General features: G+C 40.7%; 1 protein-coding gene and 1 pseudogene across 4 annotated transcripts in view; one reads left to right on the forward strand and one right to left on the reverse strand.

Moving 5' to 3' along the window:
* The window catches only part of LOC132824443 (pleckstrin homology domain-containing family A member 7-like), a 459,010-nt gene that overhangs the window by 314,446 nt on the left and 117,201 nt on the right, over positions 1-27,363 (reverse strand). The gene's annotated exons all lie outside the window — the stretch shown is intronic.
* LOC132824565 (5S ribosomal RNA) lies at positions 8,695-8,813 on the forward strand (annotated as a pseudogene).

Genomic DNA, 27,363 nt, shown 5'->3' on the forward strand with positions numbered 1-27,363 from the left:
TATACCTAATCAGTCCTTGCCTTTCCAAATACATTTACATCCTGTCCCTCAGGATTCCCTCCAACAAGTTACCCACCACCGACGTCAAGCTCGCTGGTTTATAGTTCCCTGGCTTGTCCATACCACCCTTCTTAAACAGTGGCACCATGTTAACCAACCTCCAGTCTTCCAGCACCTCACTTGTGACTATTGAAGATACAAATATCTCAGCAAGAGGCCCAACAATCACTTCTCTAGCTTCCCAGAGACTTCCAGGGTACACCTGATCAGTCCTGGGGATTTATCCACCTTTATGCATTTCAAGACATCTACCACTTCCTCCTCTGTAATATGGACATTTTGCAAGGTGTCACCATCTATTTCCCTACATTCTACATCTTCCATATAATATGTAAATATGGATGCAAAATACTCATTTAGTATCTCCCCCATTTTCTGCGGCTCCACATAAAGGCCGCCTTGTTGATCTTTGAGGGGCCTGATTCTCTCCCTCTTTTGTCCTGAATGTGTTTGTAAAAACACTTTAGATTCTCCTTAATTCTTTTTGCCAACACTATCTCATGTCCCCTTTTTGCCCTCCTGATTTCCCTCTTAAGTATACTCCTACTTCCGTTACACTCTAAAGGATTCACTCAATCAATCCTGTCTATACCTTACATATGCTTCCTTCTTTTTCTTAACCAAACCCTCAAATTTCTTTAGCCATCCAACATTCCCTATACCTACCAGCCTTTCTTTTCACTCAACAGGAATATACTTGCTCTGGATTTGCATTCTCACATTTCAGAAGGCTTCCCACTTTCCAGCCGTCCCTTTGCCTGTGAACATCTGTCCCCAATCAGCTTTTGAAAGTTCTTGCCTAATACCATCAAATTTAGCCTTTCTCCAATTTAGAACTTCAACTTTTGGATTAGGTCTATACTTTTCCAGCACTATTTTAAATCTAATAGAATTATGGTCGCTGGCCCCAAAGTGCTCCCCCACTGACACTTCAGTCACCTGCCCTGCCTTATTTCCCAAGAGTAGGTCAAGTTTTGCACCTTCTCTAGTAGGTACATCCACATACTGAATCAGAAAATTTTTTTGTACACACTTAACAAATTCCTCCCCGTTTAAACCTTTAACACTATGGCAGTCCCGGTCTATGTTTGGAAAGTTAAAATCCCCCTACCATAACCACCCTATTGTTCTTACAGATAGCTGAGATCTCCTTACAAGTTTGTTACTCAACTTCCCTCTGACTATTGGGGGGTCTATAATACAATCTCAATAAGGTGAATATCCCTTTCTTATTTCTCAGTTCAACCCAAAGAACATCCCTGGATGTATTTCCAGGAATATCCTCCCTCAGCCCAGCTATAATGCCATCCCTGATCAAAAATGGCACTCTCACTCCTCTTTTGCCTCCCTTTCTATCCTTCCTGTAGCACTTGTATCCTAGAACATTACACTGCCAGTCCTGCCCATCCCTAAGCCATGTTTCTGTAATTTTTATGATATCCCAGTCCCATGTTCATAATTATGCCCTGAGTTCATCTGCCTTCCCAGTCAGGTCCCTTGCATTGAAATAGGTACAGTTTAGTTTATTAGTCCTACCTTGTCCCTGCCTGCCCTGATTGTTTGACTCGCTTCTGTTCTCAACTGTACCAGTCTCAGATTGATCTCTTTCCTCACTATTCCCCTCTGGGTCCCAGGTCCCAACCCCACCTCCTCCCCCACCATCCCGACCCCACCAAACCCCACCTCCACCTTACTAGTTCAAATCCTCCCGAGCAGCTCTAGCAAATCTCCCTGCCAGTATATTAGTCCCCTTCCAATTTAGGTGCAATCTGTCCTTCTTGTTCAGGCCACTTGAACCCCAGAAGAGATTCCAATGATCCAAAAATGTGAATCCTTCTCCCAATACACCAACTCCTCAGCCATGCATTCATCTGCTGTATTCTCCTATTCCTGCCCTCACTAGCTCATAGCAGCGGAAGTATTCCAGACATTACTACTCTCGAGGGCCTCCTTTTTATAATTCCTGCCTAACTCTCTAATCTCCATTCAGAATCTCAACCTTTTCCCTTCCTACGTCGTTGGTTCCAATGTGTACAATGACCTCTTGCTGACCCCTCTCCCCCTTGAGAACTTTCTGCACCCTCTCAGAGACGTCCTTGATCTTGGCACCAGGGAAACAACACACCATTCTGATTTTTCGCTGCTGGCTACAGAAACATCTGTCTGTACCTCAGACTATAGAATTCCCGAATACAATTGATCTCTTGGAACCAGATGTACCCTTCATCGCATGAGAGCCAGTCTCATACCAGAAACTTGGCTGTTCGTGATATGTTCCCCTGAGAATCCATCACCCCCTCCATTTTCCAAATCAGCATACTTGTTTGAAATGGGCATAGCCACAGAAGGTTTCTGCACTTGCTGCCTACCTCTCTTACCTTTCCTGGAGTTAACCCATCTATGTGACCGTATTGGAGACTTTTCCCCCTTCCTATAACTGTCATCCATCCCATACTGTTGCTCTTGTAAATTCCTCATTGCTTCTAACTGCATCTCCAACCAATCTGTTCGATCTGCTAAGATTCACAGCCAACAGCATTTATGGCAGATATAATCCGCAGTAACCCTTAATCTCTCTTTAAACTCTCACATCTGACAAGAAGCACATATCACTCTACGAAAGGCCATTTTTGCTCCTTCACAATCTACAGACCCAGAAAATAACACCCTCTTATTCCTTTGCAAAACACTGCCCCAGGTTAAAATATAAGCCATAATTATTATTTTAAGTTTAATCAAGAGACATATCTCAAAAAATATATAAATCAAGAAAGAACCCACTCTACTCACTACTGCAGACTTTCTGTAGGCCGCACTTCAAACAATACACTTATCTGATTCTGTGCTGTGAACTCCACCCAAACAATTCCCCCAAGATCAGTTGTGAATTTCATATTGTTAATTTTCCCAGACGCTCTCCGATGTCCAGTGATACATGAATTCAAACAAAGGCAGTACTGTGCAGGTACACGGTGGTGTCAGTTTCTTTCTCGCTCTCCTACACTGACCTCACCATGTGCTTCCTTTGTCTATTCTTCTCCCTTTTAAAACTGCTGTTGTTTTGACATTTCTTCCCAAAGTTCCAAAACAATTCAACAGCATATAAAACAGTAATTTTATATGCTGTTTCATTGCGATTAAGTTTGGAAGGAATAACAAGAATACAGAGTACTGGGTTAATAGTAAGATTCTTGGTACTGTGGATGAGCAGAGAGATCTCAGTGTCCATGTGCATAGATCCCTGAAATTTGCCCAAAAAGGTTGATAAGATTCTTCAGAGGGCATATGGTGTGTTAACTTTTCTTGGTAGAGAGATTGAGTTTTGGAGCCATGAGATCATGTTGCAGCTGTGCAAAACACTTGCGAGTATTAAAGAAAGTTGCTGCATTATTGGCAGGATGTGGAAGCACAGTATCAAACTTGAAGCTTAATTCTATCTTTACATTTTTTGTTGACTATGCATGGTAAATCCTCCCCTTGAAATGTTCTCTCTTATGGAAATGCATCTGTTCTGTTAATTCTAAAATATTCCCTTGAATGTCTGCTCTTCTATTTCTGCTGACCTCTCAATATGTTGATTTTCACTTTCTACTTTTATGTCCCCATTAAGGTCCCTACTTAAGTTTAAAATAAAGTCTCTTCGTTCACTCTTCATTCCTGAATATAAACTTTTTTTTCTTACCGTTGCTATCTGGGGCTCACAATGAACTCAAGATATTTAATACAACTATATCTCCTATGGATACAACTGGGTCTTATTAACAATTTTAACTAAGTAGGAAGTGATTTCACAGGTTTTTAAAATTGATTAATTTTTAGCTTAGCTGGAACTTGACGACCTCTCATATTATTCTGATTGGCCAGACTTTGCTCGATGCAAAATTTTTAATTTACATTGCTAAGATGGCAAAGCTTTACTGCAACAGTTAAGTTTGAGTAACAGGCAGAAGTGTCCATGTAAAATATTCATCTAGACACACACTCACTAATTTGTCCTGTCTGTGCTATGGTTACTTGGCAACAGGGTATTGTTGCTCTTTAAACACATGCTTGCTGAGCTGATAACAAGGCCTCACTACATTAGAGCTGCAAGTTACAATGTACAGTGAAGACTAGACACATTGTTGGAAAACATGGCTGATAATGATATTAGTCAGACTTAACTATAATTACTATGTTTACATATAAACACAGATGTAGACTGTACAGCTAAATACACAACAAAAGTGCAATTCATTTCCTTAGTAAATATATACTCTATTTTCACTCAAAACTGAGGCAAAGTGCAAGGTACACCAGCCCATAACTTCAGACAGATAATCTCGTGAAATATGAAGGAAGTGCTGCATCGTTGACAGTTAAATTCTTCAGTGGAGACCTTTATTCAATAGAAAATAATGCAGATATTACAACTGAGACAAAAACAAAAACCCTGAAAATATACAGCCGGTCTGGCAGTACGTCCAGAAATTTATAGCATTTTAAAGCCCTGTTTGGGCATGAGGGGTAAGGGGTAGAGGCTTTTAGAATATGATGGTGGTGAGCCCACTGCCTTCCCAGTCACCATTGAGCCAGGCCCCATAATCTTACAAGCAAGTACCAAAAATCTACAAGATTATTTTTGTTATGAAGTAACTAACACAATAAAGCTGATTAATAAGCCAATTAAAGTGAACGATACACTGCCTATGTCATACAAAAGTTGCTGTGGGCAGGCGGGCCACACTGAAGGACTTCATTTTTGCTTAACTTTGAGGGAAAGGTAGGAAGGAGGGGGATGCATCTTTCGATGGGGGCTCTTTGCACAACAGGGTCAACCCCAAAAGGTTGCTCCTTTTGCCTCATCCTGCCTGGCCTTCAAACCTAACATTTCCACACCGTATTATTCCCTTATCCCAGTCCTCCTGGTCCATTCCTATCCTATCCAGGTCTTAACCAAGTCGGATGTCCAGCTGCTCTTCACCCAGGGGCTGATGTGCAGTCTCAACACCATCCAACATCTGAGTTCTGGTACTGCTGGAATTGCTTGAGCTTCAGATATCAATATTTCTGCTCTCAACAAGCTTCCACTCTCTGATGAACATCGAATCCTCATCTCATCAAGGCCACACATTTTGTTATTACTGCAGAGCTGGCGTGTTAAACATGGATGAGTGCAACATTGACTTTCCTTGCAGTTTGATGAGCCTGTAACGCTAGGCTAACCAAAACCTATTTCCTTTTATAGCATTAAAATTGTGTTCATTAACTCTGACACATTCTCCACTGGCATTCCCAGACCTGCAGTATTTCTAGCAAATTTTTCTTTTAAATATGAAGACCAAATCTGCTGGTTGAGATTCCATCACTCGTCACAACAGAGATTTTCCCAACGCTCTGAACAACATTTGACCCTTAATTAACACAACAAAGTTAAATTCATCTCAAATGTTACTTGTGGAATTCTGCACAAATTTGCCTACAACAGAACTGTGACTTCAGATACATCTGTTTACGTTTACTACTATTATTTTTCTGTATCTTTGATTGTGGACTGAAATGAGGCAAAAGACTTTTTATACTTAGTGGTGTCAGAGATTGCTGAATTTTCCAACAGCAAACTGCAACATTTATTGCAAGTGCTGCTTACAATGTTGTCTGTTCAACCAGTGAGGCAAGTTCAGTTCCAGGCCAACTGGCACGAGGTACGTATAAGATAAGATTCGGCCAGCAACAAGTATCTGACTGATCTGTGAAGTGATGACTTCTGTCTGCCGACAACTATGTGATTGGCTCCCAAGTAACTGAACAGCTCGTGGGTGTGAATAGAACAGCCAGAAGCCTTCAGACGTCTGGTGGGAAGGGGATTCCGTCTTTCTCAAGTAAAAGATATCTAAAGGCCCGAAGAAAGGAAGGCTGTTTATTTTAATTTGCTCTAATCCACTATGTCCAAGAAAAAACTCCTGTCAGCCTCATCACCACCATAACCATTTAGTATGTTTCCTTTAGTCCAGCCACTTACTCAAGGTTCAAATTCTGAAAAAAAACCTCCACAAATACATGCGAAGTATTAATAGATTTAAAATGAAAAAAGGATCACTCGAGTTACTATTCAGAAATGATTCCTGCTCCAAAGGTTGTTTCAGGTGGTCCCACTGGGAGAGTAGTCTAGCCTCAAAGATCTGGCTGCATAGTGCAGCAGGCAAGGGCTGAAGCAACCGGGGAAATAAGGAATCAGGCCTGCTGACACCTTGATAGACAATAGCTGGAATGTCTCCCACAGAGTCACAGCCACTCTGCTGAGAGTGGACCTCAGCACTTCTGAGATTCTATTAAAACACAGTGTGGGTGTCATATTCTGAAGTGTGGTACATTACAGAGATAGTTGGGCAAATGAAAGGAGTTTGGGAAGACATTAGTGCAAAAGCTAGGAGGAGCAATTCAGGAGAGAATAAAATGTTTTACTTGATAACTCGCCTGAGGACCATTGTACTCTTTTGCTGCGTTTCAGGTGTGACAAGGAAGCCAAGGTCTTCTGGTGACGTTCTGTGACCCCCTTCTGACAGACCGAGGAAGGATTTTATCTCTCACCTCCCCTTTATAAGTCAGAGAAATCCTTATAAGCTACATCTAAGTGGCTGGGTGTCTTCTCTGCACATCATCTTGTCTCTTTTTACCTTTTAGAAAGTCTCTTTACTGCTGGTGTACAGCTTGCCTCAATCAAGTCCAATTTCATATCCTCTCTTACTCCACCCTGAACAAATCCAACCACATACCCCCATGATTGTGAGCTTAATGTCACCATTTCACATGGTCTTTGATGACATGACATGCTTGCAAGGCTTGTGACCTTTCCCATCTGCCCCTGTATGGATATGTTCAAAACGTCCAAACACCTTAAAGTTAGCTTTAAGATACAATTGATGTCCAGAACATCATCTGGACTACTAAGTATTCATTGAAATATTAAAATCGATCTGCTGGGCTATTCATTCATTGCACCAAAAAGATAAATGTTAATGATGAAAAGTACTGCCAAAATAACTACCTACTTGTGTCACCTTAAGGACCATTACCAATCTATTTATCACTTTCCAAAAAGCACAATGACACTTCTTACTCCTAGCTGTCATCCCACTAATAGGAACTGAAACTATGCAAAACCTTTTTTTTTAAAAAAGGAGCAGTTAGTAGTATTGGCGGTTTCCCCTCATTTCAAATGCGGCAGTAGAGAAAAGTCAATGCATACAGAAATATGCATCAACAGGCGTATTTCAGGAAAGAATAAAAATAATGGGATTTAGGAAAGCAGCAAACCACATCAAAAATGTTTACCTGGGGTGAAAAAAATTCCTCACTCCAAGTCATTGCATTTATTAGAATCTTTTGTTTAGTATATAGTATTGAGCAGCAGCTGGATCCAGGCCTGTTTTCTGATATTAAGATAGATCACCCATTGCATAAAAGCTTGAATATTTACTGATGACTATTCAAAAGAACGCCCATATGAAATGACATACAAAACAAGGGACACATTCACATCCATTGATGCAGAGTTGAAAATGCAGGAAACACATTGGCTAGAAGGTCAACACAGATTGAATTTATTTATTGGATTTTAAGGTTTTTTCTAAGTTATCATTACTGTAAAAGGAAAGAAATGCTGATGGTCCTTTCTAGACTATGGCTAATTCCTTATTTAAATATTTATTTCAGCACCCACTTGTACTCTAGATTCTAGTTGCTGGGCATTGATTGGAGATTCTCTAATGCTTATATGTGCAAGAGGAGGAAATTGGTAGATGTTCAATAAGGAATATTTCGGCAAATACTTTCAAGTGTAGAAATACCTGGCTCCAATTCTATTCGTCACCATGAGTTCTGACATGAAGGAAGATGGCTGCATACTGACAAAGGTTGGAAACTACAGTAGCTTTGTATCTGAATAAAACCCAAAATCTGAGTAAGTATCATTGAAATTCATATGTATTTTCTGCAAATTGTCAGTTTATAATTATCCTCTGATGTTGCCGGTGTCAGAACAATGTGACCAGTGAAAGGAAGAATGAGGTTGGCATATGAACATGTTTTCACCGCTACCATAGAGGAAGCAAGTTACCTCCTTGGCATGATCACCACTGCCCATGGTAAAATCAGAAATAAGGAATTTCCCGAGACTGATGTTAATCAAATGTATAGTGATGAAGGTCCAGAATTCTTGGATTAAATCGACGAATGCTTTATACCTGGTTAACAGCTCATACATTTTAAAGACTTGATCAGCAAGAATGTATCATGGACATCGATAAATTGTACAATTATTTGAGGAGATTTATTTCAAATGCAAATTCAGTTTTAATTTCTTCAAAGATGCTGCAAGACCCACACCTCTCCAACATTTTCAGTTTTTGTTACATATTTTCAGAACCTCAGTATTTTGCATTTGTTTATTAAAAATGCTATCATCATTATGAATGGGTTGTGCTGAAGTGCTTTCTACTATACTGGTTCTAACTTGCATTTGGATGTTGGAGGCAGCAATACTAGATTAGAGATTTGCTGCCTTTAAAAAAAATACATTGGGGGAAAAAAAAATCATTCCCTTCAGCTATCTTAGAATAAATGATATATTGCACTGCAACGAACAGAATAGAAGCCTTTGGCCATACTAGTCTGAAAACGCCTGATCTTGTCTGATCTCGGAAGCTAAGCAGACTCAGGCTTGATTACAACTTGGATAGGAGACTGCCTGGGAATACCAGGTACAGTAGGGAGTCCTCTGATGGCATAGTGATAATGTCTCTACCCGTGGAATGGGAGGCCTGGGTTCAAGTCCCACCTGCTCTAGAGGTGCATGGTAACATCTCTCTCAACAGGCTGATTTGCAAAATAGGTTAAAATGTTATTAAAAAAACTCAATGGTTACCACATCTTCAAATCGCCCCGACATCAGACAGGTGTTGACACAATAGAATGATTAAAGACAAACATAATGGAGATTTTAAAAAGTTATGCAAATTAGTTTATACTGATAGTTGAAATCTTAACAAAAATAGCAGCCAGCTCATACAAAGAATTCTTGTAAGATGGCTGCAAATATAATCCTCCTCAAATAAGGAGTATAATCCCAAGTTACTTTTCTTTATGATATTCCTTTCTGCTCTTGAAGTTAGTAAAATTAGTTCAAATTTCCCCACGCACTTAAAATATATCATATTTTGGGAAACATTTTTATCTTGGTTGAAGTTATCACAGAAAATGGAGACATTTTTGAGGTTATCTGATCAACCTTAATTCAGGTCATTGGGTATACTATTAAAAGGGTAAAAAATGAGGTCTGCAGATGCTGGAGATCACAGCTGAAAATGTGTTGCTGGTTAAAGCACAGCAGGTTAGGCAGCATCCAAGGAACAGGAAATTCGACATTTCGGGCATAAGCCTGATGAAGGGCTTATGCCCGAAACGTCGAATTTCCTGTTCCTTGGATGCTGCCTAACCTGCTGTGCTTTAACCAGCAACACATTTTCAGCTATACTATTAAAGGAAAGGGCCACAGTGAAGATCGTGATGGTAAAATAGTACTTGCCAAATGAAATGTTCATTTCTCATGAGTGTTCAGAATTAATTATAAAATATTATGGCACTCATCCACGGATTCGATCAACAAACACATCGACCTGGACCCTATATACCGGCCACTGCAGTGGACAGCAACTGACAACCGGAAGCGGCAGAGACAAGCCACTATAAATGCTGGAGGAAACATGACAGAAGCGCTTCACAGGAGGCTCCCAAGCACTGAGGATGTCACCTAAAAATGGGACGAAACGTTTGCAACAAAAACTCCCAGCTCGGCGAACAGAACCACAACATGGGGACAGTGCTGAGCTGGAAGTTTGGAACTAGGGTGAGGTGGGGGAAGGAGATATGAGGAAACTGTTGAAGTCCACAATGATGCCCTGGGCTTGAAGTGTTCCGAGGCGGAAGATGAGGCATTCTTCCTCCAGGCGTCTGGTGGTGAGGGAGCGGCGGTGAATGAGTCCCAGGACCTCCATGTCCTCGGCAGAGTGGGAGGGGGAGTTGAAATGTTGGGCCACAGGGCGGTGTGGTTGATTGGTGCGGGTGTCCCGGAGATGTTCCCTAAAGCGCTCTGCTAGGAGGCATCCAGTCTCCCCAATGTAGAGGAGACCGCATCGGGAGCAACAGATACAATAAATGATATTAGTGGATGTGCAGGTAAAACTTTGATGGATGTGGAAGGCTCCTTTAGGGCCTTGGATGGAGGTGAGGGAGGTGGTGTGGGCGTAGGTTTTGCAGTTCCTGCCGTGGCCGGGGAAGGTGCCAGGATGGGAGGGTGGGTTGTAGGGGAGCGTGAACCTGACCAGGTAGTCATGGAGGGAACGGTCTTTGCGGAAAGGGGTGGGGAGAGAAATAAATCCCTGGTGGTGGGGTCTTTTTGGAGGTGGTGGAAATGTTGGCAGATTATTTGGGTTATGCGAAGGTTGGTTGGATGGAAGGTGAGCACCAGGGGCGTTCTGTCCTTGTTACGGTTGGAGGGGTGGGGTCTGAGGGCGGAGGTGCGGGATGTGGACAAGATGCGTTGGAGGGCATCTTTAACCACATGGGAAGGGAAACTCAATCTCTAAAGAAGGAGGCCATCTGGTGTGTTCTGTGGTGGAACTGGTCCTTCTAGGAGCAGATACGGTGGAGGCGGAGGAATTGGGAATACGGGATGGCATTTTTGCAAGAAGGAGGGTGGGAAGAGGTGTAATCCAGGTAGCTGTGGGAGTCGGTAGGTTTATAAAAAATGTCAGTATCAAGTCATCATCATTAAATGGAGATGGAGAGGTCCAAGAAGGGGAGGGAGATGCCAGAGATGGTCCAGGTAAATTTAAGGTCAGGGTGCAATGTGTTGGTGAAGTTGATGAATTGCTCAACCTCCTCGTGGGAGCACGAGGTAGCGCCAATGCAGTCATCAATGTAGCAGAGGAAGAGGTGAGGAATCGTGCCAGTATAATTATGGAAGATTGACTGTTCTACGTAGCCAACAAAGAGACAGGCATAGCTGGGGCCCATATGGCTGCCCATGGCTACCCCTTTGGTCTGGAGGAAATGGGAGGATTCGACAGAGAAATTGTTAAGGGTGAGGACCAGTTTGGCCAAACGAATGAATGTGTCGGTGGAAGGGTACTACTGGGGACATCTGGAGAAGAAAAAACAGAGGGCTTGGAGGCCCTGGTCATGGCAGATGGAGGTGTAGAGGAATTGGATTTCCATAGTGAAGATGAGGCGTTGGGGGCCGGGGAAGGAGGTGGAGGGCGTGGATAGTGTCTCGAACGTATGTAGGGAGTTCCTGGACCGGGGGGATAGGACAGTGTCGAGGTAGGTAGAGATGAGTTCAGTGGGGCAGGAGCGTGCTGAGACAATGGGTCGGCCAGGGTGGTCAGGCTTGTGGAAGGAGGTAGAACCAGGCAGTGCGGGGTTCCCGGACTATGAGGTTGGAAGCTGAGGGTGGGAGATCTCCTGAGGTGATGAGGTTCTGTATAGTCTGGGAGATTATGGTTTGGTGATGGGGGCGAGGGGGGAGGGTGGTCACAGTCAACGGGGCGGTAGGAAGATGTGTCCTCGAGTTGGCGTTTGGCTTCAATCATGTAGAGGTCAGTGCGCCAGACTACCACTGCTTTATCCGCTGGCTTGATGGTGAGATTGGGATTGGAGCAGCGGGATTGGAGGACTGCACGTTGTGAGGGTGAGAGGTTGAAGTGGGGGAGGGGGGTAGACAGGTTGAGGCGGTTAATGTCCCAGCGGCAGTTGGAAATGAAGAGGTCGAGGGCAGGTAATACGCCAGCGCGGGGTGTCCAGGTGGATGCAGTGTGTTGGAGGTGGGTGAAGGGATCCTCGGAAGTTGGACGGAAGTCCCGATTGTGAAAGTAAGTTCGGAGGCAGAGACGGCGGAAGAAACGTTCGACGTCACGGCATAAATTAAATTCACAGATGCATGAACGGAGGGGGATGAAGGCGAGTCCTTTGCTGAGGACTGATCGTTCGTCCTCAGTGAGGGGAAGGTCTGGAGGGATGGTGAAAACTCGGCAGGGCTGGGAGCTGGGATCTGGTGTGGGTGTGGAGCTGGGAGTGGGGGCGGAATCTGTAACTGGAGTGGGTGTGGTGGTGGGGGGAATGGGGATGGAGTCATGAGCAGGGGTGGTATTCCCCTCAGGGTTCTGGGGGCCGGGAATGGTGATAGTGGGATCTGTGTGGGGGGGGGGGGGGGGGAGAGGAGGGCGGTGTCAGCAGAATGCCGGTGAGTGGCGTTGGTGGGGGCAGAAGTGGTGGCAGACATGGCACGAGGGGTGGCAGAAGTCACGGGCCCAACATTTCAATTCCCCCTCCCACTCTGTCGAGGACATGGAGATCCTGGGCCTCCTTCACTGCTGCTCCCTCACCACCACACGCCTGGAGGAAGAACGCCTCATCTTGCGCCTCGGTACACTTCAACCCCAGGGCATCAATGTGGACTTCAACAGTTTCCTCATTTCCCCTCCCCCGCCTCACCCTAGTTCCATATTTCCAGCTCAGTACTGTCCCCATGACTTGTCCTACCTGCCTATCTTCTTTTCCACCTATCCACTCCACCCCTCCCCCACTCACCTATTGTACTTTATCCCCATCCCTACCCTCCAATAGCTTATCTCTCCACGCTTCAGGCTCTCTCCCTTTATTTCTGATGAAGGGCTTTTGCCCGAAACGTCGATTTTGCTGCTCCACGGACGCTGCGTGAACTGCTGTGCTCTTCCAGCACCACTAATCCAGAATCTGGTTTCCAGCATCTGCAGTCATTGTTTTTACCTTTATAAGTACCCCTAATGCACCGGATTTTGGGCCAAGTAACCTCAGCAACAGACGGGACAATGAGAACGAGTGATCATAACACCAGGACAGCTATCAAATCCTGATGCCAATTAACCAAAGTGGATACGTGTGACATATATTCCCCATTCATTAAACTCTTCTGAAAATGTGATCATTAAATGCAGGTGAAGCTATTAAGTTGAAATGTTGGGGTTACATATATCTTCAGAATGATGGCCAAGGAGACTCCCTGGACTGGCAAAATGGAGTAAAAAGTGTTGAAAGTAACAAAGTACAGCACAAGATACCATTCTGGACCTGATTCTTATGGTGGAAAACAATCCCAAACTGGAGAAACACAAAAAGTCACTAAAGGCTGTAGGGTGAAAAGATTGGACAAAGGAATAAAGAACACAGAATAGCTCCATAATGGAACCAGAGATGGAAATCTTCACAAATGTAAATGTTTTGCTTACTGCCTTTGATCCAAAAGGGTAACTTAATGAGGGGCAAAACATTTTACTAAGCTAGAGAGTTTAGAATTTGAGCTGCGAGATAAGAGTTGACCAGTTTTGTTGCTTGGATAGGCATGTATAAAAACATTCTTTGCAAATTAGCCTTAGGACAAAAGATGGAAAAGGAATCTTAAAGAGGATATTCGAAATGCTAAAGCGGACTTTCCCACGTTGGAAAAGTAAATCAATTTTAGAAATGGGCAAAGTTACATTTCTGCCGGAAAATACTCTTTCAGTGAGAAGTATCTTTGGAACCAACACATGGCAGCAGAAGGAAAAGGAAATTGGTGGAAACTAAACAAATGCATCTCTGACCTGAATGATCTTCCAGGGTAGGATAACATTCAGAAAGATTGTTTTATTAAAAATAGGTTCTGTTCGACTTTTTTGGGGGGTTACTACAAAGAAAATCTTACTGGTACCTTTATGATGCTTTGTTTTAAAAATAAATCAAGTGATGGATGTGTTTGCTCACTGGGCCAACACTTATTGCTTATCCCTAGTTGCCCTCGAGAAGGAGGTAGTGAACACCTACTTGAACCACTGAAGGCCATTTGGTAACAATGCTGTTAGGGAAGGATTTTTACAAAAACAGTAAATTGAACAACAATATATTCCCAAGTGGGTGGTAATTTGAATTATTAATAAGAGGAGAGCAAAATTTAAAACTTGGAGTCAGGCTTTTACATACATTTGCCTAGATATTAAATTGTTCCTGTAAAATTCATGATCAGCTGGTTTGTCCATGCTGGTTAATGGTACTCAGTTATCATAGAGAAGAGTGATGTTGCTACAAAAAGGAAAAGGTGCAGCAATTGGAAAATTTGATTTGTCAGTTGAGCTGGCTATACACTCAGACCAGACCTGATGCTCGCTTTGATGCATTGCAATGAAGTACTCTCATTAAATACCCCGAAGGGGAGTATATATTGAAGGTTTTAAAAAAAAACTGTAGCTGGTTCAAATACAGATCTTTATATTCCCAAGAAATGTGAAGCTAGTTATCATTGCATAATCTCTGATGGGTGTTCTAGGGCCGCTGGTTTCATAGCATTTCTCATAGACATGAAGGGAAAATATTGTCCTTTAACTTAGCAAGTGAAGAAAAATGGTGGGTAAAAGCACCTGGCTGCTGGAAATTGGCTTCTTTAGAGGCAAAGGCATGGAATTCTCTCTCATAGGTATTTTAAATACCATTCTTTATATGGAGGATACAGAAGATAGTATGGCCACTGAGAGCTTCATGTGTAATTATATATTGAGGGATAATGTGCACTTTTCTGTAGGATGAGTTATGTTTCAAAAATTGGAGGGAGGAAGCTGCTATATTTATTTTGGTATCACAGAATGATAACTTAAAGTTGTAAGGTTGAATGAGCTAGCTTATGCCCTTTCATATCATTAAATCCTCATCAAGCAACCAAGTCTTGTCATTATCATATAAAATCTTAAAAGGCTTATTGTCTGAAGAGGGCAAAAAGGAAAATAACAGCTGTGTTCTATTTTGGGATAGTTTTAATTTGTGGTGTATGAGAGAGAGAGAAGTAATTACATTTAGCTCAATGTATTCTTTGAATTAGAATTAAGCTCTTAACTTTTGAGATTAATTTTGTGACAACATAATTGTGTTTTGACTTTTATTACTCCAGTTTGTGTATCAACTGAATGTATATGTTGTGCACTATTTTATGTACAGTTATAGTTAAGTACAATCTACTTTGTAATTTTCCGTGTTAGTGTAATTTTATACTATTTTGCAGTTACATGCAAGTGTACCATTTCTGAAAATAAAGTAATCCTTCCAAGTATAAATAGCTGTGAGCAAAAATATCAAACACTTCAGGTGGTCTCTAATTGCCACTGCACCAAAAGCCCAACTATTTTTAATCATCCAGCTCAGATACGCTGTGACACATCTCTGTAGAAGATTAGACTTGAAGCTGGATCTTCTAGCTCAGAGGTAGAGACACTATCACAGTGCAAGAAGAGCCCCTGTTAATTGCATAGATATTTTCTCAATCAATGTGCTCAGCAACGTTATCACACAGTTAAAAGCAGAGAGATTTGAACCCAAGCCACCTGGTTCAAAGAGGTGGAGGCATTACTACTGCACCACAAGAGCTACCAAATTCACATTCTCACCTTTGATCTGTGAGCAGATACTATTTGTCAATGATCTCAATTAAAGATATTTCCAAACAACCTGTTCAGAAATGTTATTATACCTTTCTGGAGTAGGTGGGACACGAATCCAAACCTTTAGGACTAGAGGTACAGACACTACCACTACATCACAAGAGTCTTCTAACTGTTGCTTAATTATACTAAGGTGGTGTGTATTAACTAAGAACTTAGTGTGATCCAACATACAGAGCAGGCTGAAATTGTGGTTCATGTTGGAGATGAATGATATTCAAAGTGCAGCTTTAAATAAAGCTTGCAAGGATATCAAGATTTGCCTCAGTTCTGTGGTTCTCCACTTGGTTTTTGGAGTTGGTAGCCCATCATATTTGGGTGTCGTATTTACAAGGAGAAAGTGAGGACTGCAGATGCTGGAGATCAGAGCTGAAAATGTGTTGCTGGAAAAGCGCAGGTCAGGCAGCATCCAAGGAGGAGAATCGACGTTTCAGGCATTCCTGAAGAAGGGCTCATGCCTGAACGTTGATTCTCCTGCTCCTTGGATGTTGCCTGACCTGTTGTATTTACAAACCAAACCATTGGGCAATCATGATAAGGACCTATTCATATTTGGCAATTATCATCAGCAACTACAGACTCAATCATCACCCATTGATATTCAATGACGTTACCATAGCTGAATCTGCCAATATCAACATCCTATCAACTGACCTATATTGATTGCTTTGCACTTTGTGCAATGGTTGATATTAATTGCCAATTCATTGATTAAGAACTTTTACTTCATGAATTGACACTGAAACAGACTGGAAAATTTGGTACTAAGTATAAATGGTACACAATCGCCTCATTTGAACTAATTAATTATGTCAATTGTTTCCTTATGTCTATTACCAAAGACAGAGTTATTATGAGTATAGCTTCCCCCAGTGTTTCCATTAGGTATGAATGTTGTTCCAAAGCTGATCAATGTTCATGAGCCAGATTTACAAATGAATAATTACATATTATACTCATAGAATTGTAATCACAGCTGAGAATGTAGAGAGGGTATAAGTAGGTATGGAAAGAGTTAAGTTCTGAGTTTTATGAAATAAGATGTTCAGCTGAGCATAACTCAGATCAGATAAGAACTTGCAGTTAACAATGGGGTGCTGGAGGCAAGGGTAATCAGTTAACAAGGTGGAATAGCATTCATTATGTAGAGCCTTTAATAATATTAGAAGCATTTAGTATGTAAGGTCAGTTAACAAGGTGAAAGGTAGTCATTTGTGAAGCAAGGTTAAGAACATTCATTGTGTAACAGCAGATGGCTTAATCTTTACTGTTGATGCTCGCTGATTGTAATGATCACCCAATCAAATATGTATGTTGCCTTATCTAGATGCTCCTCCCTGTAAAATGACTATATAATTCATTAAGAAACTGCTATTCCAGAGAAGACCATGAACTCATGTCTCTGTGCAAGAGTGATTATTCTCTCTTCGGCCATGGCACGAAATGAAGATGCAGGAGTAAAACTACATTGTGTCTCGGGGCATTTTGTTTCAACTGAGAAGGGAAACAGGATGACAATATTGGTCTTGTTGGCAAAATCCAAATGAATAGTTACGATCAGACATGGTCAGTGGCCACCCGAAACATCAGTGTCTCGAGACAGATGGGTCCACAAGGTAAGATTTTAAACCTTTGTCCCTTCCGATATTCCTGTGCGCCAGAGATGGTCCCCTCACTTGATCGCTCTCTATTCTACGGACTCCTTGAATGGTAATTAGTTCAGTCGAGAGACACAGTTTCACAAGTGGACTGGCAAGCAGAGGTTTGAGTTGTCTGCCCTGCATTGATGGTAGGGTGGTGTAATTGAGGTTAGAGTCCTCTCCACGGTACTGGGATTAGAGAGCCCTGGGGTGGGTTTGATTGAGGTTTGTGTCAACTCAGGGAGTTAATTTGAGGTTCAAGTTCTCACACTGTGTTGAGGTTCAAGCTCTCTGTTTATTTGGGGTTCAAATTCTCTGTGTTTAAGTGAGATTCGAGCCCGCTTGAGGATTAAAGTGAGAAAGGGCTTAAAGTCCCCTAATGGTAAAACTAAAGACTTTGCAAGTCTTTGTTCTGGGGGAAAGACAGTGGCTTGGACTGCGGTGTCATGTGGTCTGCTGCAAGGGCTTTCTCTTTTTACAAGTGTAATTTCAGCGAGAGAAGCAAAAAAACAAGAAAAGCTGAAATTAAGATTGTACTATATTTGGGTTGAAAAAAGAAAAAGTTTCACTGTAAATTGTGTCATGCTGTGAGTGCTTGATGTTGAAAAATTTTGGTTTATTAACATACTGGTTAAGAAAATCTTTTAAGTTGCTATTTTGCCTTGTTTGAATCAGGATCTCAGTTCAATGTGCTTTGTGGGCTGTGTAATGGGGCATATTTTGTTTATACATTGAAATTGCACAACATTATGCTCTTCTTAAAATTATCAAACTTGCAATCTTAAAACAAATTCATTGATTGCCTTGAGCCCCTGATGGGCATTGTGAAATTTCAAAACCAATTTAAAAACAACAGTTGGGTCAGTGGTAATACTTTAGCTCGATGAGAGTATTGTATTAAAATATCTTTGCTGCTGCTGTGCAGCGGGTTTACAAAATGAAGAGTGCATTGTTAGTTTGAGGTTTTGTTACGATTTTCTAGAGAATTTCAGAATGGGAGGCTGAGCTGCTTACATTCCGTTAATTATTGTTATGAATTCATTGTTCCCCTTCATACTGCAAATTCAAACAATGTTGATCTCTACCAAAGTTGCCACCTTTGGAACAACCACTTGATGAAGGAGCAGAGCTCTGAAAGCTAGTGCTTCCAAATAAACCTGTTGGACTGTAACCTGGCGTTGTGTGACTTTAATTTTAAAGTTGCCACTGTAATTCCAACTGTTTTATTTGGGAAGTTTCATTTGGAGAACATATTTTAAAATATTCAACATTTGTTTCCCAAAAATATTTGAGATTTAAATCTGAACCGAAACTGCCTCTTCAATTGCTAAAGCACAGGAAAAATTTTGCTGATTTTTGGCTGTTCTAGATTTTGGAAATACTTTTCATAGAGTCATAGAGATGCACAGCACGAAAACAGACCCTTCGGTCCAATTCGTCCATGCCAACCATATATCCGAACCCAATCTATTCCCCCCTTGCCAGCACCTGGCCCATATCCCTCCAGATCCTTCTCATTCACATACCCATCCAGATGCCTTTTAAATGTTGCAATTGCACCAGCCTCTACCACTTTCTCTGGCAGCCCATTCCACACCGCACCACTCTCTGCATGGAAAAAGTTGCCCCTTAATTCTCTTTTTTATCTTTCCCCTCTCACCCTAAACCAAGGGAAAAGACTTTGTCTATTTATCCTATCCATGCCCCTCATGATTTTACATACCTCTAGAAGGTCATCCCTCAGCCTCCAATGCTCCAGGGAAAACAGCCCCAGCCGATTCAAATTCTCCCTATAGCTCAAATCCTCCAACCCTAGCAACATTCTTGTAAATCTTTTCTGAACCCTTTCATGTTTCACAACATCTTTCCAATAGGAATGAGACCAAATTGCACGCAATATTCCAACAGTGGCCTAACCAATGTCCTGTACAGTTGCAACGTGACCCTCTAACTCCTGCACTCAATGCAGAAAACTCTGACCAATAAAGGAAAGCATACCAAACACCTTCACTATCCTATCTACCTGTGACTCCACTTTCAAGAAGCTATGAATCTGCAGTCGAAGGTTTCACAAAACTCAGAACTTAACTCTTTTCCTACCTGCTTATACCCTGTACACATTCTCATTCCCTCCTTTTATCATTTCATGATAACCACCAAGATGGCATTTCCAGCATTCATAAGACTCTGACAGCCAGCATTTGAGCAAGTTATTGACACACAGCGTATAATGATTATGACAACAAAACGTATTAGTCCGTTATAGTAAACAGAATTTGAAGAATCCTCCCATGTGGAAAAATTCACCAGTAAAATTCTTAAATCCATCGTCCTTAGTGACCACTCCATCCCCTCCAAGTCAAGTGGAAGTGAGCCAGTAATCCAAATCACCTTCAGTAAAGTCCAACCTGAAAACAAAATTCAGCTTGTCCTTCTGCATCATTCCAAGGAGAAATCTGAATTCTTGGATAAGGGCAATTAAATACTTAAAGCTGATGAGACTTCCATCCTTGTGGAGATACTTCAGATGGAGGATACCAATGCATTTGAGAGCTGCAGCAGCAGCAGGCTGTGAATACAGCATTCTTGGCTGCTTCTACGCCCGCTCTGCTGTTAAATGTAACAAAGCCAATTGGCTGTTGTGATGTTAGCTTGATTAGTGAACCTTCATGTCCCTTAAATGATCGAAAGAGAAGGTAAAGCTCACCTGGCTTAATGTTCATAGGAAGGCCACTGACAAAAAAGCATACAGACCTCCTCTCCACTGTTGTTAGCTTCACTGTTCGTATTTGTGACTAGGGAGCTGATTGAATCCATTGGATTAGGTTGTGCAGGAGTTGGGTGGTGGTCTGAAGACATGCTTTATTTGAGAATGAAAGAACTCTGAAGATCATGTTAGCTGCTGAAAGTATCTTTGCACTTCTTCTCTCATTCCTTCCTTGCCAAAGTGGTTTTCAATATGAAGACAGTCACTCGTTTAGCTACACTAAATTGTGTCTGCCTATTTAAACATTCTTTGAATTCTTGAAGTTTGTTACTCTCTTCACTATTTATGATGTTAAGTTTTATACAATCCATAATCTTCTAAATTGTACTGCCTAAACAATTCAGTCAATTACAAACAACAATCAATGGTCCTAAAATTAAGCCCTCTGGGACCTCATTCAGATTATTAAAAAATTATTTTCTTTTAACAAATTGATACTTGGCTAATGTGAAAGCTGTCAGGAAAATGGAGTGTCACAAGGATCGACACTGGGTCCACTACTTTTTGTCATTTATACAAATGATTTGGATGTGAACTTAAGAGGTTATAGTTAGTACGTTTGCAGATGACACCAAAAGTGGACCTGTAATGGACAGCGAAGAAGGTTACCTCTGATTACAATGGGATCTTGATCAAGATGAGCCAAAGGATGAAGTTGCATTTAGATAAATGTGAGGTGGTGCATTTGGGAAGGCAAGTCTTAGCTGGACTTATACACTTAATGGTAAGATCCCAGAGAGTGTTGCTGAACAGATAGAACTTGTAGTTAACAATGGGGAGCTGGAGGCAAGGGTATCAGTTAACAAGGTGGAAAAGCATTCATTATGTAGAGCCTTTAACAATATCAGTAGCATTCAGTATGTAAGTTCAGTTGGCAAGGTGAAAAGTAGTCATATGTGAAGCCAGTTAAGGTTAAGAACATTCATTGTGTATCAGCAGATGGCTTAATCTTTACTGTTGATGCTTGCTGATTGTAACGATCACCCAATCAATATGTATGTTGCTTTGTCTGGATGCTCCTCCCTGTAAGATGTCTATATAATTCATTAAGAAACTGCTATTCCAGAGAAGACCATGAACTCATGTCTCTGTGCACATGGACGATCGTTTTCTCTCCCTCTAGGGCCCGGAATAAAGATGAAGGATGTAACACTACACAGTCTCTCTGAGCGTTTTGCTTCAACTGAAGGCGGGGGTGGTGGTGGGGGGAGAGGGAATCAGGACAACACAGCAATTCAGATCAAATGGATAAAAACAACATGCCCATGAAAGAACCGTATCTCACTGCCTGTTAAAAATCTACTGGGTACTTCGCAATCCAGCAGGCCACATTATAGGGTGAAGCAGGCCCACACAAAATTTAATAGAATACATTCAATTATATTGACAGAACCCTAGTATTGACATGATCATATGTTGGCTGAGCACAGTCGACATGCTAATTAGAATTTGGCAGGGAAGTAACCATTAATTAACAACGTTCTGCTTGGTTTCCTCCACTGGAGACTTTTCAAGCCTTTGAAGTCTGGAATCTCAGCAACTCTAAGACCCAAACAGCTAATTTGTCTTGCATTCACCATATTAAAATAGCCGAAAACCTTTGAAAACTTTCACTATGCTGACAATTGAGGTTTAGTCATTTCTTTCCTAAATTTGAATCATCCAACTTTTATATAAATTTTACTTTTTGATTTAACAAAAAAATCTGCTTGTCAACAGCCTTTGGATTGTCTGCATTATAGTTTGTGACAAACTTGAGTTCAACCAGAAACATTCAGAATCAGTAAATAAAATGTGTCTGGCCCTTCTCTTTACATAATTGAAAAGATGAAATTAAAAAAAAACTTAAAAGAAAGAATTCTAATACAGAGGTGAGGTCTACTGTATCAACAACAACTTTCACTCTAGAGAGAGCACATATCAGTTTTGCTAAAATCGAAATATTGTCTACATTTTTCCACTCATTGCATCAAAGTCTCCGTCTGACTTGTAAAGACATATCGTTTGTACATATTTAGGGTTTAAAGGTGTATTGTTTAAGTCACTGAAGTTGGTTCGTAATTCTATTTTTCTCTGCCATTTGTTTAAGAATAAGTGTGTATACACAATGAGTTTTTTTTTGCTAAAGACAAACCTGGTGCAAATTTCTTTTGCCCTAAATCACAGTCAGTCAAGCAAAGTGATAACCTTGGTGCTTCATTGGTATTTACCCATTTGTGATGGCTTACAAAATAAAGAGGATCTGTTGATCAGTGCATTCTTCCCAATTAAGTCATCACACCATGTATATTTGGAACAACCATTGTAGTTTGGGCCAAAATATATGTGCAGTCAAAATATGACTCCATCTGAGAGATCAGGTCTGTAGGGTCAGCAACTTCCCAACCTCCTCTGGATACCACATGGTATTCTCAGTCATGGTTTGATTCACTATGAGGCTTCGCATTGTACAATTTTTCTTCATCCTCCCTGAAATGAACCTCATGTTCTTCATGGTGGTCTTTCAACACACCCTTCAATCACACTGCATAAATAATCCCCAAATATGTCTCTTTACGAGCTAAAACAGTTTTTGAAACATGACATATAATGTGCCTTGACACTGTATTTTCATTGCCTGACCATGCCAAATGTAGGATAGATTTCCCAACTGTTCACAGACCTGATCTTTGAGACAGGGAACTATTATTTTGGCTGAAGACACAATCAGCCTGAACTGCAAACTGGTAAACATAGTAATTTTATTGAGATCAACAAAATATTCATACTCAACTCTAATCAGCACATAGAATTTTCTTTCAAATGTCATCTATCAAACCATTTTTAAGACACTTGCTCCTTTGCAAAATGCTTGAAACAGAACATTATCTTACAGGGTCACTTATTGGTGGACTTAGACATGTGGTTTTTTCAATGAACAAGAGAGGAGTAAATGTCAAGATTTTACATCAAGGAAATCATCCATTATATTATAAGCATCAAGTCTTACAATACCTAATTTCCCACAGGGTATCCTATGATGGGACCTTAGGAATAAGCTAAATGTTGTCACTAAAATATAATTCCGCCTCAAAACATAAAAGCAAAGTAAATGTCAAACAGCAATTACAAAAACTAACCCAAAATTGCCAACTTTAACCCACCTACCAATTGACCGAAAAGCACCAAATATATACAAAAAGGAGATCATTTGAAATAGGATGAATCACAATTTAGTCACAAGGATTCCCAAGCAAAATTACAAACTCAAAGGCAAAAGACATGGATTTGAACTTCAACCGTTACATCATTGTGTGAGAAGTGTGTGGTAGAGATCCAAATTCTACATTGTCCCATTCACCTGCAGCCCTGAATTTAGCTAAGTGTAAAATGAGAATAAGATATTCACAGAACAAAGTTAAAAATAAAATTTCATAAACATGCATGGCAGTATAATTATCCCAGGTCACTAATTACAAAGTAGATTTTTAAATATATGAGGAGTGAAAGTAAAATTTCACACCATAAGCTCCTATTCATATCAATGACTATTAACAAAACATACTTTATGCTACATTAACTTTTATCAAATGGCATCAGAAGTCCATTAGTAACACTTTTAATTCCAAGTTAGAGGAGAGTTCAGCATCTCAATGCTATATGCCACTGTCACTGGCATATTCTAAATGTTGGTTTCAGCTGGAACCCCACCGGGAAATCTTGGACAAATTTGACACCATTAATCCTTCTTGATAATCTTACCTAAGCTATTGATACCATAAGGGGAAGGTTACCTTCACAAAATATTAGGCAGATGGTTTGGTCTGATTTGATTAAGTAGTTCATTTTAAAACATACTATTTAGTTACAAAGCTAAAAATCACAACACCAGACTATAGTCCAAAAGGTTTATTTGGAATCACTAGTTTTCAAAGCACTGCTTCTTCATCAGGACAACCGCCCCACTTTAACTTTGTCCACCCCAGTCCAACACCAGTACCTCCAAATCCTGTTTAGTTACAGTATATCTAAAGATACATAAATTGTCTTGAGACATCAGGCTCAACTTAGTAAGTACACTAACAAGTTAAACGGCATGATCTTAACACAAAAATTGATTACTGAGACACACACTGGAGACTGGTACAGCACATGGAAAACTGGTTAGCTCCTCCCAGGAAGAGATTTTTATATCCAGACTGGCTGAGCTGCTCATCATAAATTAATCCTTTCAGGTACTAATTGTCTCATGCAACAAAGTCATGCCCTGAAGTAGAATATAGATAGTTCTTCTGTTATACGATGGTTGCATTCTTACGCAACACAGTGTTATAGAAAAATCACGCTTTAGAAACAGCACTTGAAGTGTTGGTGATGTAATCACATTACAGCCAACACACATTTTAGAAGTTCACTGTTTAGAAACAGCATCCCCAATTTATCAAAAATGTTACAGCAAATTCATGTTGACGAAATGCACATTATAGCAGAATGACCTGTGAACATTTAAGCTTGCATTCAGTCTAATGCTGAGGAATTGCAACATTGTTCAACGAGAGGTCAAAATAACGCAAACGTTGCAAAGGATTCAAGAGAAATCACAGGCCTCCTGGATTTCCAGCCAACACCCCTCCCTTGAAAATTAAAAATCTTAGAAATAAATAAACCGTGCAATTCATCTCATGTGGTGCTTTTAGAACCTTGCAACTGTCCACGTAACAATAGTAAACAGTGGTCTCATGACTAAGGACCAATTTCTCTTCCTAGAAACACCAGTCAAGTGTGTGGTCGAAAGTGCTGCTCCAGGATCAGGTTGATCAGCCATGCAAGGACCCACAGAACTCAGAGACACAGAATTTCCTATGTCAACAATCATATTCATTGGTGAGTGTTTGCTGATGATGCATAAATACAATTCAAAAATAATGAACTGTGAACCGCTGCTTGGGGTGTTGAGTTAAAATATGGGAAGGTGCTTTATAAATGCAACATTTTCCTTTCTCTCATTGTAAGATCATAAGAAATAGAAGTAGAGCAAGACACTTGGCCCGTCAAACCTACCCTGTCAATTTTCCTATGGCTAATCTGTGCAGATCTCAACTCCTCTTATGCTAGTTTCTTGTTGCTCTCAACTCCAATATTTCAAAAATCCAACTATTCCTCTAATATTTTGTAATCTAGCCTCTATAACTATCTGGAGTAAAGGTTTACAAATATTCACCACCATTTTGGAGAAAAAAATGCTTTGCATTTCAGTTTTAGGTGTCTCCTTATTCTGTGACTATGTCCCTTAATTCAAGATTCCCTATTAATGGAAACATCTTCTGAACATGCACCCTGTCAAGTCCCCTCAAAACATTGTCTACTTCAATAATATCACCTTAAATTCTCTGAAATCTAATGAATAAAGACACAACCTGTTCAGTCATTTATTTCGAAGTCACTCCCTTCATCCCAGGAATCAACATTGTAAATATCTTGTAAATTGTCTCAAAAGTCAGTCAGTATATCCTTTCTTAAATATGGGGATGCAAACGGTACACAGCACTCCTGACGCAGCCTCAGTAGCAACCTGTTCAGTTGGATCAACACTTGGCGGTTTTTAAACCACAGTCTCTGAAGGGATTAAGGCCAGAATTTAATTGGCCTTAATTATTTGCTGCAAAGTACACTAACTTTGTGTGTTTTGTATACAAGTACATTCAGATTCCTCTGTGCTGCACACTTTTGTTTTGGCGACTCTCCATTGAAATAATAGACTGCCTTTTGACTCTTCCTACCAAAGTGCACAATCTCTCTTTAAAAAGGGATAAAGGAGAAGCCTGGGAACTACAGACCTGGGACTGACTTGATTGGTAGGTAAATTGTTTGAGGTGATTCTAAAAGGTAGGATTCATATACCTTGGAGGGGCAAGGAATGATTTTGGTTCGTCAGCGTGGTATAGTGTGAATTAAACAGCATCTTGACTGAAGTGCTTTAAGGAAGTAACCAAAAAGATTGATGAGGCAGAGCAACAGATGTTGTTTACTTGGACTTCAGTAAAGCCTTTGACAAGGTTCCTCATTATAGACTAAACTAATAAAGTTAGATCACATGGGATTCAGGGTGAGCTTTTGAATTGGATACAAAATTAGCAAAAGGACAGGAGACAGAATGATGAAGAAGGGTTGTTTTTCAGAGGCTTGTTACCAGTGGTGTTCCATAGAGATTGGTACTGGGTCCACTTTTGTTTGTCATTTATATAAATGATTTCGATGAGAATATAGAAGGCGCGGTTGGTTAGTTTGCAAATGATATAAAAATTGGTGGAAGAATATCAAAGATTACAAAGGGATCTTGATCAATTGGGTCAACGGGCTGAAGAGTGACAGATGGAATTTAATTTGGATAATTGCAAGAAAAATCAATGGCAGGATTTACACAATTAACGGCAGGTCCTTGGGTAGTGCTTCAAAACAGTGAGACCAAGGGACTCAGGGACAGAATTCCTTAATGTTTATGTCTCATGTAAACAGAGTATTTCAGAAGATGATTAGCAAGCTTGTCTTCATTGCTCAGACTTTTGAGTAGGGAAGCCATGTTGAGGTTGTACCAGACATTGGTGAGGCTCCTTCTGGAATACAGTGTTCAGTTCTAGTCATCCTGTTTTAGGGAGGATATTATCAAGCTGGAGAGGATTCAGCTAAGATTTAGCAGGATGTTGCCAAGAATGGAAGGTTTTAGTTATAGGGACGAGCCGGAAAGGCTTGGACGTTTTCCACTGGAGGATAAGAGGTCAAGTAGTGACCCGAGAGGTTCATAAAATCATGAAGAGTATAGAGAAGGTGAATAGCGGGTGCCTTTTCACAATGGTGGGAGATTTTATTTTTAAAAATGGTGAGAGGAGAAAGATTTAAAAAAGGCATGAGGGACATTTTTTTAAAAAATGGAGTGGATCATGTGTCGGATGATCTTTCGGGGGAAGTGGTGGAAGCAAGTACATTCACAACATACAAGAGATATTTTAGATAAGTACACAAATAAGAAATGTTTGGAAAGATGTGGGCCAAGCGCAGGCAGGTAGGAACCCAGTTTAATTTGGGAATTATAGTCAGCATGGACTGGTTGGAATTAAAAGTCTGTTTTCATGTTACATGACTCTGATATTTCTTTCTGCTTGCAATAAGTTACAACATTCCATTTACCTTTCAAGTAACCTGTCCTAATCTCGCACTGATGAATAGTTTCCAGTCACGATTCTGCCAAGCAAATTATTTCAACATTACCAACTTACAGAGCCAAGGTCAAGTTGTAGAATTCAGTATTTCAACTGTGAGTACTTTTCCACTCAGTAGGAAATCCTTTTATTCAGGTTTGCTTTGGTTAGTTAGTTGTTAC

The sequence above is a fragment of the Hemiscyllium ocellatum genome, chromosome 18, assembly GCF_020745735.1.
Source record: "Hemiscyllium ocellatum isolate sHemOce1 chromosome 18, sHemOce1.pat.X.cur, whole genome shotgun sequence".
Taxonomy (NCBI): Eukaryota; Metazoa; Chordata; class Chondrichthyes; order Orectolobiformes; family Hemiscylliidae; genus Hemiscyllium; species Hemiscyllium ocellatum.